We start from the raw sequence: 16944 nt of genomic DNA on the forward strand, positions 1-16944 counted from the left end.
TATCCTCAGATTTCTAAAAATAGTATGTTATGTGTATGTGTATGTATGTATGCTATGTATGTAGTATGTATGTATGTATGTGTCTATCTATCTATCTATCTATCTATCTATCTATCTATCTATCTATAAGTTGCTTACTTATCCAATATTGTCTTGTGTTTTTCATAGGTAATTTTACTTTTTTTTTTTTTATGCTTATGTAACATTAAAATATCCTTTTTACTAAGACTGGTAGCCCACTTCGGCATAAATAAAAACTGAGAGAAAGAGATACATATATGGATAGTTTCTGCTATTTCCAAGGGTGGTTATTATTATTATTATTATTATTATTATTATTATTATTATTATTATTATTATTATTATTCCATGTAGCTTGCAAGGTATTGGCTCTTGAAATTACTGCAACTTTGCAAAACGTGTTGTCTTGAATGTTTTGGTGTAGATGTGCATTTGTTGTTCAATCTATTACAATTTATGAACCCTTCACAAGACTCTGTAAAATACCATGCCCTTATAATGTAATATGTAGTGTTTATTGCATCCAAGATTGCGCTTCTCCAATTTACTTTATTTTATGGGGATACATTTTTTTTTTTTTTTTTTTTTTTTTTTGTGTGGTTTTAAATGAGTGGCTGTCCTGTATTATGATAACTCCAACTTGATTACTTTCTTCCCTATGTTCACATTTGAATCTAAAAAACAACAACAACAAAAAAGATCAGTCCGGTGAAATTATTTGGAATTCCTGGATGTTCAGTGGCAGACAGAGGTTTTACATTCAATATACCTTTAAAATGTTCCCCCATTAGATCATGTTTGTATCTCTGGTCCTCCAAGCCCTGCAGCTCTCTTTGAGCTGCGCGTCATTTGCAATGTGGAGACTGTTGATCACCTCACTAATTACACCTCTCTCTCTCTCTCTCTCTCTCTCTCTCTCTCTCTCTCTCTCTCTCTCTCTCTCTCTCTCTCTCTCTCTCTCTCTCATTCCCAGAGTGCATATCGGGAATAGACACACAAAGACATGCGCACTCAACTTAATCAGCCATTTTTTTTAAACAGGGCTAAAACGATAATAATTAGCAGAATAAAGACATATCGGATTTTCATTTCCTTTCCTCCTTTTCCCAACCCCTTCACAACCTAAACGGCAAGGCTGCGGTCGACACATGCTTTAACAGCCGGACCCAAAGGACCGCTTCATACCCTCACTGTTGTTCGTATTGTTTTCCAATAAAGTTGAAGGATTATTATTATTATTATTATTATTATTATTATTATTATTATTATTATTATTATTATTATTATTTAAAAAGATAACTTTCGCGATCATTGGATGTGACCAACATTAAGTACCAAAAAGGAGAAGAAAGAAGGAACCCCGAGGGTAAAAGAAAGTAAGTTTATTTTTTCTTTAACTTTTATTGAGTAGTTTGTGTTAAATTTAGGTCGAGTATTGATTATCTTTCTAGGTTGATCTTGCACAATCTTTGGTATTCCACTCTCTAGATTACAGCTGTTTGCTGCGATTTATTTAGGTATGATTTTTTGTAAATCGTTAATCAGTTTGTTATACAAGTGCTTTCGTCTAATTTTAGAGCTGTAAACTGTAGCGGCAGATAGAAGATATACGACTGACAAATCATATACGTTGCAAAAAACCACAATAACAAAGTTTATTCGCTCTTCTGTGGAGCTTATCGTAATTGCAATACGTATGCAATCTTACTTAGTGTACAGCATTAGCTCTATGTTGTTGTTTTTTTAATGTATTTAAAAACTGTTAGTTTGTTACGCACCTTACAGAATACCAGAGTATTATTACAAGATCGCCATTTGCTTTGATCTTGCAGTTTGCAAAAATGTCAGGTTTGCGAGAACGCAGATCTTTAAGTTTGGAAATAGCTTTTGCCCTGATGACTTAACTTTTATGAAAAATGTAAACTATGCCGTTTGCTGATTCGTAGTTAATTATGAAATTGTCTATTATAGCAAAACCAGCGGTCCCTTTTGTTTTTTTGTTTTTTGCTTAGGTTATATTAAAATACTCTTTTTAGCAGGTGGTAAGACAAAGACGTTTCTGTACTAGTTTGTTACCTGTGAGATGCTGGGAAGTTTCTTTTTGTTGGTTGCTTGGATGAGTGCCATGCCGAAAAAGAAGGCAGATTGTTGGGATTCAACTCTAACCTCACCCCGGTCCCTTAGCGGCAGAACAGATCAACACCCAGCGAGTCTGGGGTTTATCAAATAAGAAAAAACGGGATACAAAATACAACTTCACAGTGATGGTGAAGAGGATACATTTTCATCAACCCTGTTCCCTCTTTTACAGCTATATTTCCTCTTGCCGAAACCATTCCGACTTTTTTTTTTCTTATTTTCTTTAAACCAAAGGTTTTGTGTCAGATATTGCGAGGCGGATGTTGTCTTTTCTAGGTGCTTTGGATTCGCGTAGTTGAAAGTGTTATGGTTGTTATTGAAGAAATGGAAAGAGAGGTAGTTGGAGCCTTGCCTTTTTCGATTGCTGGTTAGTTGGGTAGACGTGGCTGCGATTGGGACGCGACAGTGACAGGAGCATCGATCGCACAAGCAAAAAGCAAGGCGAAAGCCAAGCAAAGCACAAACCTCGGTACGTAACGGGAGTGACTGTCAACAGCGCAGACCACGGTACACCTCCACCCTAACCAAGTACAAAGACAAGAACAGAATTTTAAAATAAATAAATATTTGGAGAGTGCGCCCAAAAAGTGTGTCTTCTGCCTTTTTGACACAATTTAAACAACGTTATTATTTTCTTTATTAACATCTATTTTTAAAAAATTTAGATGTCACGGCAAATTGACGGTTTTTGTGTTAATGTACCGATCTCCTCCTGGATGACGGACGAACTACAGTTACAAGTCTCTACACAGCTACATTTTCAGCAATGACGTACAAATGGGAAGAATTTATTTGTTTTTATTTTATTTATTCATTTACATTTTTAATTAAAATGCTTTTTTTTTTTGCGGATAGTGGAACATCTATTTAAATACACATTTCGGTTGTTGTAATAAAGGCAATTGTAATTTATTTTCCTTTCATTATGCTTGTAATTGTATGCTTATATTAGTTAAAATAATTCTAAAGATAATGACTCGCGTAATAAGCAGCTGTAAAATATTAACGTTGGGAATAGATTTTAATTGACATGAATTAAAAATATAACTTAAGTACAAAACAATAATTATAATAATGAAATACAATTGAACGTGTTTATATTTTAACCAAAAGGGAGCCTGGGTTATCTCAAAACCAAATTAGATATTTAAATAAAGGACTGTTATATTGCAATGGTTTAATGTTGCAATCCAGAATCTAATGTGGTTTACTTTCCCTTCCATTAACTAGAAAACCCCTGAGGTTTACAATTGTTTTTTTTTTTTTTTGAAGATAATACATTTAAGATTGCATATGTAGGTAGAGAGGTAGAGAGGAATCTCATGAAGGCAAGGAAGGAAGCCTTTAATAACTCTTGCGATTCAGACATGTTCAGCAGTTAGATTGGCTGTAGCTTCTCCAAGGGTCGACAATGTGTCATTTCCATGAAGCCAAATTGCCCTCTGCCTATATGATATTAATGTGCAAATCAATATTTCAGGGATTAAATTTCCCTTCTTCATTTTTTATGGTTTCTACCTCAGTACGTCTGAAGTCTAATAGAAGAGGCTGGGTGATTTAGAATCCTTCACTGTAGAAAAGCTTGTTGCAAGCCTTTCGCTGTGTTTTAATGTTTTACACAGACGATCCAACGATTTCTGGTAGTGTCTGTTGGTGCGAAATTACATAAAACACCTCGGTTAGGGTAAAGGCTGAAAGAGTTTTATTTTATCCAGCTGAATGCTTAAAAATATTGTGCTAATCCTGAATTGATTTATTTTAAAATCAATGGGTCCCCGGTGCATTTTAATGATTTGTTTAGTATTCCCCAACATGGTGCGGTACATGTAAACATGTCATTTTAAATTGTGTAATATTTAACCTTATACACGTACATTTACAGAGGCTACTATCATTTGGGTTAAAAAAAAAAAAAAATCAAACAAATACAATGCTGCACATTCAGATATTAAGTAGCAATATATCTAATCTGCTACTGAAATGCACTGTATAAACTATTAGATCAGATTACAGTATATCTTTTTTTTTTTTTTGCTGATACATTTCACTCTGTTTCACGTATCTTTTCTATAGTGTGGAGACAAGAACAGTTTGAAACAATAATCTAGTTTACATTTTTAAATGGATACAAAATAAAACAAAGTGACTATAGCATGAACTGTATTAGAATGATCTGTCATTCAATGGCAAACGTCAAGATTCTCATAACTAGCAACAAAAAAAGAAAGAAATAATACTTGGCAGAAATGTTGTTGAAATCCCAAAGCTTTGACATTATCATATAATCTTGGGAAGGTTTAATGTCTATCATTTGGTGGTGTTTTATAGTCCTAAACCATCTGGACCAAGTTCCGCACAGCTGCACACATTTCATATGTGATAAAACAGTTTTTCCATTCAGTGTGAAATGTACCTTCCTAAAACTTAGAACAAATTCACTTAATTTAGCTTGCTAATAGAAATGTACATGAAGAAGGACAAAGACCCCTTTAATCTTCACAGGCTGTTTGTTTTTCTTTAAGATTCCTGTCCATTTGAGTTTGAAAAGTTATGTTTATTGAAGAGATGCTGTATGGTTCTGAGGTGTGACATTAAAATAATACTTTTTTTTTTTTTTTCCCTGTGCTGGTGCTTTGCGCTGCTAGCTAATTTGCCAAGGTTTTATTCATGCCTGTCAAAATACACAGTTAATATTCTTATTTACAATTAATCTCAATAAAATTAATCTTAAATTGTGCTTTATGCAGTTGCTGAAAATGTGTAATTATATTTAATTAACTCTGTCAAAGTAATTAGCATTGCTTAATTTCCCTTTGCATATATTAATCTGGTGCTCATTTGTTACAAATAGATTTAACCACTTGCCTACATAAAAAAACACACAGCTTTTTATGCCATTTCCCTTATGATTGTTATAGATATCATTGTGAAATTATAACTTTATTATTTCAGAACTGTTTTGCTTTTGCTGATGGAGCAATGGAGTTTGCTAGGATACAGGGTTACAAAACATGCACAGGTCCAGAAGATTTAAAAGCCCCCCTTAAATACCTTCTAGTCTTGTGGGTGGAAAGATGAGAAGTCAGGAGTAGGCTTAATGTATTAAGTGCAGGGCCTTTTTGTGTCAGCCCTGGGGCTGTACTGTAACGTGCAGAGCCTTTCCTGCATAGAAACAATCTGATGGGTTAAAAACTTGGATCGGGTTCAAATTGAAAAGCGCCCAGGGAAAGTGCATGTGAATATGTACAAGTTTTGTGTAATTAATACTTAATTATATTAACATATGCAAATTGTCAACTTAGAGGCTTGTTCAGCTGGCAAAGATCAACTGAGCATAAATGGCATATTGTTCCACAGCAAATAATGGATTCAGGTTGGATTGTGGAAACACATAACTAGCTATCTAATTTAACTTGTACCATAGCAAAATGTCATTAGTATCCATGGATACTTGGTTAATTGTGCTGAACTGGCTGTGATGTGTCCTAAAAAAGAAAGGCTTGTTTGCCTAATCCACCTTACAATGACACTTGTTTGTACATGTTTCCCTTGTGTGGGAATTTACATATGCAAACCAGTTGTCTCTCTGTCTCATTTGTCACGGCTCTTCATTACCCATGAAGAGGACATCGTAACTTGGCTGTTGTCGATTCTTCCAAGACAGGACAGTGTCAAACAGTCTAGCAACATTCTTTCATAATTTGTTTCTGATTAACAGACCAGATTGAGACTCATTCTTTTCAGGCCACAATGGGAAGGTCAGTTCTGTCACTGAAGAGTTTCCACAGCAACTAAAGCTTTCCTTTTCTCCCTTTTAGCTTATAAAATAACTTTTTTTGAACAAATGTATTATAACATAGGAAAAATACTTTTACTTATAATCATTGGTTTTCTATAACTGAAGATGGGGAACTCGAATTGATGCTAGTATTCCAGCATTAATACAGTTTTTTTTTGGACAGAAATGTAAACTGATATAATTGCTTTTCACTGGAAGGAATGGGGGTTTATACAAGTGTGAAAGCATCGGAAAAGGATTAGCATTTTTTTGCATAATGAAAAGCAGCATTGAATAGGGTATTCAATGGTTGACTGAATGACTAAGATGAAAGGAAGATGAAAATGCAGCCTCTTCTTTCTTTATTCCTGTGTGTTGCTCTCCCTAAAGATGTGTTTGTCAAGGACTTGAGAAAACAAGCATAGGCTCATATTTCAGAAGCGTTCCGAGATGCCCTCAGATTCTGTCATCATGTGAAGTAATATGTATGATAATGGCGCAGCTTGGGGCAGATAAATAAAGGTTTTGAGTTTTGTAAAAAACAAGCCAGCATTGCAGCTAACTAAATATTGACCATCTAGTGTCAAGGATGTTAAGACTTTTTTCATTGAGTTTGATATTCTGTAAAATGGATTTTTAAAGAAAAGGTGGGATACAGAATTGCATTTGTTTTGAACAGTTTATTGTTTAAGACTGCAGAAATATCAACATTAGGCACCTGATACACCAGTTTTTCAAGGTGTATATTTTGTTGGATGCATCCTTTGAAACATACAAGTCTTAAACCAACTAATGTATGATGCTTACGTCATTTCTGAACATGACTGCAGAAAATGTGACACCATGCTGTATTATTTGTACTAATTATTCTCTATTTATATGGTCTTTCATGACGAACATAAACCGTGTTACAAAATAATTGTCTTGTCTCGAACGGGAAAAGTTTTATTTTTTCACTCTCTGTTTAGGAGATTGACCTTTTATGTGACGCAAAAAGCTTTTCATATGCAAATGTTTCTACAGAAAGGGAAAATGTGACAACAGTGAGTATTTATGGGCATCTTCAAACAAAGTGATCAACCGATTTAATTATGCCTGCTTCGGGCAATTATGGCATCAAAAACAGTCCAAGTGTTGAGATTGCTTTTAGAAGTGGGAACCAAATTCCTTTTGCCCATCTGTAAATGAGATGCGGTGTGGGTAATTATTTTTGCTGGTGCATTTTAAATAGGTTCCACAGTGTTTCAGGTCATGGTAATTATCAGTTTAAGGCCCAGTCAAACAAATTTTGACACATTCTACCAGATGTTGAATTGTATTTCACCGCCATATGCGTGAACTTGTATTCTTTCGTAGGGCTTTGTCTGTTTTAGTTTTCAACATTGGAGATTCAAGCTGCATCTTTATGCTATATATATATTTAAAATTTCAGTAGTCTTAATTCTTGAATATAGTTCATTTCTACTTCCAATAGAAATGGACACTTGTTTAAAGAAAGCTTAAATGGTGTGTCTATTTTTCTGACATGGGCAAAACCCCAGCCTTTTTGATAGTGTGTTTTTATTTTACCATGTGAAATAGGAGGACACTAGTTGTTGTACCCATACTAGAGCTCTTTTTGGTAAGCAATGTATTGTTTGACTAAAGATGAATGTGTTATCCTTAAAGTATAGGCCCTAGAATCCAACATGTTATTTCCCCCCTGGTAAATCCTAAAATGCAAATTGTATAAACAAATTCGTAATAGAGGAGTATACAAGTTAAATTAGCAAGTACAGAATTTAACTGGACTATTCTTTTTTTTTTTTCCTCCAAAGCCTAAGGATTTAAGACTGTATTATCCCATTCACAGTGGCTTAAACCATGGAGTTAGATCGACTTTGCTTCACTTGTGTAAACGCAGCTGTATTCCTATAATCCAGCTGTATCTCACTTCTTCTTCCCTGCCGAATCGGCACTGTATCTGTGAGTGATCAAGGCTGGTGATCTAAATACAGCCTCCATTCTGATTCTGCCGGCTCTTCACTCGTTCACTCAGTGCGTATTCTGTACCCTTGGATGTTGTTTGTATTCCAAGGTTATTAAATCTTTGTTGCCAGCCTGATGAGCGAAACATAGTTCTTTGTTTTGTGGCCATTTTTGACTTAAACTCAACTTCCAAGTTCATACACACATACAAACAGTGACTGACCATACACAACTGAGAGGGCTGGCTATTTCTGAAGACTTCAACCCCCCCCTCCCCCCCCTCCCACCCCCCCCAAAAAAAGCCATTCACAATGTGTATGTGCTGTGTGGCAGACTTCTCAGTGACTGTGATGGGTGCTTTCTGGTAGTTTACAGGTGAAATCTCTGATAATATCTTCACATCCCACTACAGAAAAAAACGTGTTGTCTTCTGCTGCAAGTTTCAGTTTCTGTTAAAAAGGAATTCCCTTCTATTCCCTTATATAAGGGCACTGCTAGTTGTCCCTCATCATTCTCCTTGTTCTGTTTCAATAAGGCCTTACTTCATCCTGTAGATTAAGTAGACATATGTGAAGGATTGACACACTGCCCATTTAAAAAATGTATTTGTATAACTTAATTTATTGTACACCTTTTCACATTTTTGGTTATATTTGTCCCACACATTTAAAGGCACTGTTCCACATTTGGAGGATGAATAGTTGAGCAGAATTATAGCCTAAATAGCCATCTTTGTGTTCGAACACTATCACTTGAATGGAAGGCTTTTCAATATCTACAATCAGTATTTTTCTAAAGAAGTACCTGTGCATACTTGACACAGTAAAAACAAAACAAAAAAAACAGATGCAAGACCAGATTCAGAATTGGAGGGAAAGAATAGCAGAGGTGGTTTCTTTGCTGAAAATGAGACGGTTTCAAAAGGAGAACCATAATGTTGTGCTAAGTGTTGTTGGTCATACAGGCCTGTTTAAGTACTTGCTGTCAACAAGCAAATCCTGGGCAGTGCTTTCACTGGCTCACCTCTGATTTATTCATGAATGATCCTTCACACCGCAGTCGCGTGTCCTTGGCCTAATAAGAGGGGGGACAGATGCCAGTAGGAACACTACTGAAAAAGCTTCTTGCCTTGACCTGTATGAAATCATGGTTTAAGTAATACCTAAAGACATTTCTTCATTGATTATTTTCTCTACATTTTTCAAACTTGTAAAACTAAAGTAGCCAATTTGCTCATTACATTTGTATACCCATAGGCCATCACCTGTTTAAGAATTAAAAAAGCTAGACGTTTTCATTAACCAAAAAGCATGCAGAATCCAGTTTTTACTAGAAACTGGTGTGAATAAATGGATGGCTTTTTTATTTGAAACCCAACAGATGTACAAAAGTTTGTGCCAATTAATGGAATAATATAGTACTTGCCATGCTAAAGCAGATTTCCATGTATTAGATTTCCATGAATGACAAACAGGTTATTGCCCATTACAAAAAGGATGGCAATTAAATATTTATACAGTATCTTAAATAAACAGATACATTAGTTAATACCTCATGCATATGTAATATAGACATGTTTGCTCCTGCGTATCTAAAAACAGTGGATTTACACTGGCACTGCACCTGTGGTGGAGGGGAATCTTAGCAGACAGACAACTGGCACAGTGTTTATGCTGGGGCAGAGGTGGAGTATAGTTACAGAAATCCCCAGAGAAGCATTTAGTTAATACTAGCCTTCTCATATCCTGTCTCAGTCTAGCCTGGTGCTACACTTCGGAATAAGCTTTCATGATTTTTTTTTTTTTTTTTAAGGAAGTTTAGGGTTTGCAAGAATATAAACTTGATAAAACAAGCAATCAAAAAATAGTTTGCAAAGTAATGATAATTTAAAATAGTCAGCCTTCCGTATTTGATTTTATTAAAGTTCTAAAAAAAAAAAAATTTAAAGACATTAACTACTACTGCGACAACTACTACTAATAGTTTGCATGATAAAAAGTCAACTTTGTAAGCAGGTGTTTTGGCAATGGTCTTCATAAGCTGTATAGATAATAAAACAATAAAACAATAAAACAATTGTTAGGACTCAAATTCTTAATCCTCAGGTGCATCGTGGTTTGAATAATCATGGTACGGTAACATGTAGGGGCGATTCAGAATATAGAATATCGAGTATTCTAAATAAATACAAATTCTTTGATCAAGTTTCAAATAGTCATTCATTTCTAAAATAAATTGAAAAATGTGCAAACTTGGCACAGTATTCTTGAGACAAGTGGCAGTTACAGGTGATCAGCCACTACAGTTGTTACCTAAATGATAATTGACAGGAAGGCGGGTGCTTTTCATTACCTAGCTCTATTATTGGCTAAGGAAGTGCATGAGTAGCAATGAAAATGTGTAAAAATGAAAATTCTTATTTTTAGTCTGTAGTTTAATTCATTTTTTACTTTGAATACATTAGATTCAAAATACTCAGAAAAAAATGTATCAAAATACAAATTACAAATTACTTTGGAATCACTGTATTTTCAATACAAAATACATTTAATAAACAAAACAGATTGTGTGTGTGTGTATGTGTGTATAATATATATATATATATATATATATATATATATATATATATATATATATATATATATATATATATATATATATATATATATAATGTACAGTAGAATCCAGTGCAGGGGTGGAATCCATAGCATACATGGATTGTAATGTGTAATTTAAAAAGATTCCTTCCTTTTTTAAAAAGCAATCTACATTACACCCCTGCTACAAAGCATACATGTTAAACACAATAATGATGGGTGGCTTTAAAGACACTAAATAATATTTCTGGTTTTAAACATACTCATAATTCTCTGTATAGTCATGTCATAAATGGTAAAGAACATTTAATTAAGCATATCCCTTTGAGTGTTTGTTTACTGGCTGAATGGTTTCAAGTAGAAAATACAGAAAACTACAACTTGCCCTTCGAGACAAGCCTTTTTTTCTTTTCTTTCTTTTTTCCTTTTTTTTTTTTTTTTTTTAAATCATCCAGTAATTTAGAGGCAGTTTCTCAGAGAATTAGAATCACACCAAAAACATCGATATTTTAGATAAGGCCTGAACACTTTGGAATGATTTTGGACGGTTGTTATAAGTGTAACCCTTCAAAGTTGCTTATTAGGAAATATGTGGGGTTTTTAGCATTTGGATAAAGGACTTGCTGTCAAGATACAGTTTTAAAATAAATAATGATTTTCAACACCAGAAAGTTTTAGAACTGTTTTTTTTTTTTTTTTTGCGGGGGTTACTAGGAGTAATTCTGTAGCAAGCACAAACCTTTGAATATTCAAACAGTATTTATTTAATGTCTAAAGTTAGTGTCGTTTTCAGTACACATTGATGTACTAGACTAATGTGCAGCTCTGTATAGTTCTCCATCAGTTCTCCTTCAGCAAAAAAAGTTTCTGGAAGAGGTCATCCGACAGCCGATTTCTTTGGGGGCTTAAAATCAAGGCAGCAAAAGAGAAGAGACGTTCAACAGGAGCAGAGGAAGGAAGAATGGTATTAAAATGTATAAACAGCTTCTTTAGGAAAGGGTATTGCTCTAAAGATGCAACATCCTTCCTTGGGTCTTCAGGATAATGAAGGATCTCCAGCTCAGCTTTGTTGCATGTTGTTGAGGGAGTACTTATCTGGGAAACATCTTTGCTATCCATAAAAACAAAGAAGCCATCTTCTACAACTTCAAGGGGTCTCCCACTAGAAGAATCTGATACAAGACCCAGGTCTTCAGCAGCCTGAAGCATTAGTTAGTGGAATTTTCTGGTGTCTCCAGAAAAACAGTGTGGTAGCCGGCGCATCTTAAAAAACGAATGTGTAATTGTTGCCAAAATTGACTCATTAACATCAGTCTTCAGTCTTCAGTTCCAGAAAACTGCAGAATCGTTTCTGGAATCCAGATATGATTGCTTGCAGTAAATGGTAACAGTGGCGTAGGTTGTTGGCCTGCAATGCTTCTAATTTTGCCTCACAGCAAAAAGAGTGGGGATGAGATCCTCGTAGTAGCACATTTTCTGACCCTGAAGGCAATCTATAGTGGCAGTGAGCTTCAGCACACGGCATTACTCATCAAGGAAGTCTAATTCCACTTCAAGCTGTCATATAATGAATTCCAATTCGTCAGGCATGGTGTAGTCAGTCTGCAGTTGCAGATCTCCAGAATTGTTTCAGCAGATTTTGGTCGACCAGATGCATTCCACAAAGTAAAACATTTGCCCATTGCTGAATTATTGAGATGGGACAATGCCAGATACTTTATCTGTCTATACTATATCTAATCTATATCTAATCTATTTATCTAATAATAACCCGTCTCTCAAATTTTCGTCAACATCTGTGATTTCGTTAGACTTGTTGATTTAAAGTTACCCCCAATCGAATACGCGATCACTATAATTAAACTTCATACAACTGGTGGTTAATATTTAAACTATTACTGACAATGTATTGTGGAGTATTTTGAAATTCCAAATACTCAGGAAATGTATTTTCAGTACAAAATACAAAATACTAAATTGGCATTTGCATTACAAATTACAAAATACAAATGTAATGAAAGTACATATTTTAATTACATGTATTTTCGATACTGCCCAACTATGCCTGTTAATGTATCTATGCATCCCTATGTGCATCTTATTATTCGAAATTCCCACCCTTGGTAACATGCTGTGGTATATATATAATTTTTTGTTGTTCCCTAATATTTCTAAATAACAAACAAGGGCTGCATTCACATTTAGTAGAATAAAAGCTTAAAGCATTGTTCTCTAAACTTTGCGAACAGTCTTTTAAAATAAATAATTTTTTGTTTGATTGAAATATGTTACTTCCTACCTTTTAGTAGTTGCTGTTGAAATGTGTTGATTAGTATTCTTCTGCCCTTTATTTTGAATGCATAATTATCTTTGAATGTCATTCAATAGCTGTGCTAATTGAGGCAGCTTTTGTGTATTTGCACTTAAAGTTGAAATCTAATAAACATCCTGCTTTTCTTACGGTTTGGTGGTAAACTTTAATTAACTCTTTATTGCACTGAAGCAGCGTTTACTTGCTGTTCAACCTAATCAATTACCTTAAAACCCTGGTGGCTTGCTGTGGCCTAAACAGAGGTATCAGAAACAAAGTCTGTCACCTGCAGTGCCTTTAAGTTGGCCTACATACTTGAATTGCTGCCATAAAGTGTGACAGAAATCCTGCACTGCCATTATACCAGCCACCCTTCATGTAAAAGATAACAGGGGGGGATTTTCAAAAGTTTGTAACTCCAGTGTTAATGAACAAGTCAGTATTTAGCATTAATTTTGGCATCTTCAAGCAGTTGTTATGCCTGTTTCATTATTAAATAATCATGCTAATGTGATTTCCGAATTTATGTTGATTTACGAAATAATGTTAATAACGAGCAGTGCTTCTTTTGACTATGTATTTTATTTGCATGGGCATTTAAAAGGAAATCTGTGTTAATTGCCATAATTTATCAGGAGTTAACTTTCTTTGCATTTGTATCGTCGGCTGCGACATTGAGGAGACAGAGAGAGGGGATATAGGACAATTAATTACATTTAGCAGATGACGATCGGAAAACTTGATTGGGTTTGGATAGGGAAGCTATTGTCGATCTCTATTATACTCAGGAGAACCTTGAATCACCTATGAAAAAGGGTTGTGCCATACCACTGCTTATGAAGGTTTTGGTAGCATTCTCCTTCTCTGCCTCTGGTGGATCATTTCAAAGGATCATGGGTGACTTGATGGGAGTTAACGATTATATTAATATCCTACTTAGTCAGGAGCAGCTACAAAATATTAAAAGGGTTTTATGACATTGCTGGATTTTAAATCACCGCAGCAGGTTCCATTCACTAAACATTCAGGTGATTTGTGATGCATCCTATAACATCAGGAACGTACGTGCAAATTTACCTGGCTCCTGCCATGGCTTACATTTTGACACAATCCTTTGTGTTTAATCATTTTCAGAGATCTAATACACCAGGTGACATATTAGTAGGTAAGTGTAAGACTACCTAGCTAATTCAATATTTGTAGTTATGAAAATATTTTAGCCTTTTCTATACTTTTGGTTATGAATAAGATTTATTCACTTGATTTAACCATTTGTAGCCTTATGGGATGTTTGTTGTATTGCTAAAATTATATACAGTGCCATTATTTGCATCCAGTGTAATGTTACTACAAAAAAAATATCAATGCAACTATAGCCTAATCATCTGACTTTGGATACGTACATTATATGATAACTAACCTCAACTGTAGATTTTGTTTGAATTATACAAATAGAAACCTAAGAGTAAATAATGAAGTCTTGGTATAGAAAATGGCATGCTAGATATTACAGTAAAGTTTCCTTACAGGTGTTTGCCGATTTGCAATGCATCCTTTGCTTTTAGCACATGTATCTAATCCACACACAAACGAAGAACAGGCCTACAATAGGGCACACAGGTCCACTGGTAATGCAATCTAGTGGACCTCTGGTTTTCTGAAAATGAGTTTTCGATGCCTCGACAAATCAGGGGGTGTTCTTCAATACGACCCCCAAACTGTGGCTAAGATCTTCGTAGCATGTTGTATCCTGCACAACATAGCTACACATCGAAGATTGCTGACCAAGAAATGTTTATCGCACTTAAAGAAGGTGAGGAGGAAGAAGCACCTCATCTGGAACCACTGGAGCCTCCTCAGAATATTCCTTCCGGAGAAGCCGCCATGTATTTTGCCTAAATGTATTTGTAAGTATACATGTTATCAGACTCCTGCCCACACTTACTATATGTACATTATACACTAAAATCTTCACATGCTTGTATGCATATAATAAAATGTTTTTATAATACTACAAATGTTCGGTGGCAACTTCTTATTATACTGAGTTTATTTAATCGAAGAGACGAGCAATGAGTGCCAGAGAAAATGCATTCAACATGATTAGAGGAAGTACTGTTTTTGTCCCCCTATACCTGCATGTTGGGCCAGTTGCAGAGAGACAGACAGCCTGGGAAAGGGGAGGTGTCTGTTGTTCCTGTAACGGGATAACAGTGAATTATTTTTCTTGATCTTGTTAGCATGCATTTTGAGTAACGAGTTCCCCTTATGTAGTCGTTGAGAAAGGATGTGATGTACGCGATCTGGGACCGAGAAATTATTTAATTGACGACCTCATCGACTCAGTTTAAAAGCATTATTGGATTGATTTTATTAACAAATTCTATTTGAAAATCAATTGTGTTGCAACAGTTAATCATGAATATTGCAGTCATCGATGAATATTTTTATCATCGATTCATCGACCCCCCCCCCCCACTGCCCCCATCCCTCTTCGCAGATAGAGTCTGCTTAAGCCTTGTTCACACAGCAGCGGTGTGGGTGATTCTTTAACAGTGAGCACGCAGAAGCAAGCAGTGATGTGAGCCCCTCCACCATTACACACACCGACAGTTTTTTTTTTTTAAGCAAGAGACTAAATGTGGGGAAGCTGATTACTGAAGTGTCTAGATATTCACAGAGCTAAAAGATCTAGAAAAAGAAAAACATATAAAGATAGTGAATGTAGAGACAATTGGATTAGTATTTGTTTATTTATTTTAAGCAAATGTTTCCCATAAATTACAGTATAAACAGATATACAGACTATCAACTAGGGCTAGACTCACCATGTCTATTTCTTAGTTTTATTTCATGTGTCCACTTTCTCCTATTTTTTACACTAGAATCAAAATCTCTTCCTCCTCCATCAGATTATTATTTCCCCCTGTGGCAAAGTACCCACCCCTGTGTGTATTTTGTGTTGTATGTTGTGTGTTAATGTTGGTGTATAGTCATTGGTACATGGGATATAAACGGGTCTGTGTAACACGAGTGTTTAAAATGTATATTTGTATTTAGGCACGAGGATTGCACAGCACTTCACGTGCAAGTAAAATGTAATAATATGTGAGCACAGGGAATTGCACTTTATTAATTCACGTGCAGTTGTACCACGACTCCAATTGAATGATTGATTAGCAATCAAGTCTCAGTACAGCTGCATAAAAGCAGCATGTTTTCACTCACTCAGGGTTGTGTGTTCGGTGAGTGGAGAACGGGATTGGAGACGAATAAGGAGAAGAATAATAATAATAGTTAAAAATATCAGCTCACCGTGTTTGCAACCTTTGTCTTGCAACCTATTTTCAGTCTGTCTGTGCACTATTAAATGCTGAGCGAGACCATTCGCTCAGCTCCACCAAACTCCACCTTTCTTTGTTTGTTTCCTGGTTCCTGTTTCTGGTCTGACGTCCCCCACTCCAGCCATCTTTGTGACACCCCCCCACACTCCCTCTCCCTTCAAACATGCCAAAGGTATACTAACAAATGTTATTAATAAGTGTCAAAACAACAGGACAACCACACTATTGGTGTGTCTGTATGAGTCAAAATGAGTTCAAATGTATTGAGATTAGGTTCGGGTTTTTCAATATAATTCCATATAATAACTGAGATACGCATAAATCTGTAAACATACACACGCATACCTATGGTTTAATTATGATAATATATGGCTCTACAAAAGGATTGGTTCTGTGAGATCAACAGGGCGGTGCAGATTCCAGCAGAGAAGCAGGAAGCCTTTACTACAGAACCGAAGTTCTGTTGTGTATACTGTAATTGCTTACTTGGAAACTAAACATTTAGTTGACGGTCAAATCTACTGGCCATATTAAAATATCAGGTTGCTGATTTGAACCACCCTGAGCTCACTTCATCATCATCAGCGGCCACATTGGCCACACCATGTCCAATCGGAATGGGCCAACACAAAGAAGCGGCTAAATATTGAAATGGCGGATGTGAGGTCTTTGTCTTTTGATCATTTGTTTTCAATAGCAGGCTCTGTAGTCTCAAGGAAAAGGGCGGGCTAGCCCCAGTACATGCTGACATGCTGGTGTTCTTGCAATCAAATATTGTGGACTAGC

The 16944-nt window shown here is 35.5% G+C and overlaps 1 protein-coding gene across 2 annotated transcripts in view; it reads left to right on the plus strand.

Moving 5' to 3' along the window:
• The first annotated feature begins 976 nt into the window (after nucleotides 1-976).
• The window catches only part of zfhx4 (zinc finger homeobox 4), a 91895-nt gene continuing 75927 nt past the window's right edge, over nucleotides 977-16944 (plus strand). For both annotated transcript variants that reach the window (XM_041247524.1, XM_041247525.1), the window contains exon 1: nucleotides 977-1397. The gene's annotated coding sequence lies outside the window, so the exon portion shown is untranslated. The remainder of the gene's footprint in view (nucleotides 1398-16944) is intronic.

This window comes from Polyodon spathula, chromosome 4 (assembly GCF_017654505.1).
Source record: "Polyodon spathula isolate WHYD16114869_AA chromosome 4, ASM1765450v1, whole genome shotgun sequence".
Taxonomy (NCBI): Eukaryota; Metazoa; Chordata; class Actinopteri; order Acipenseriformes; family Polyodontidae; genus Polyodon; species Polyodon spathula.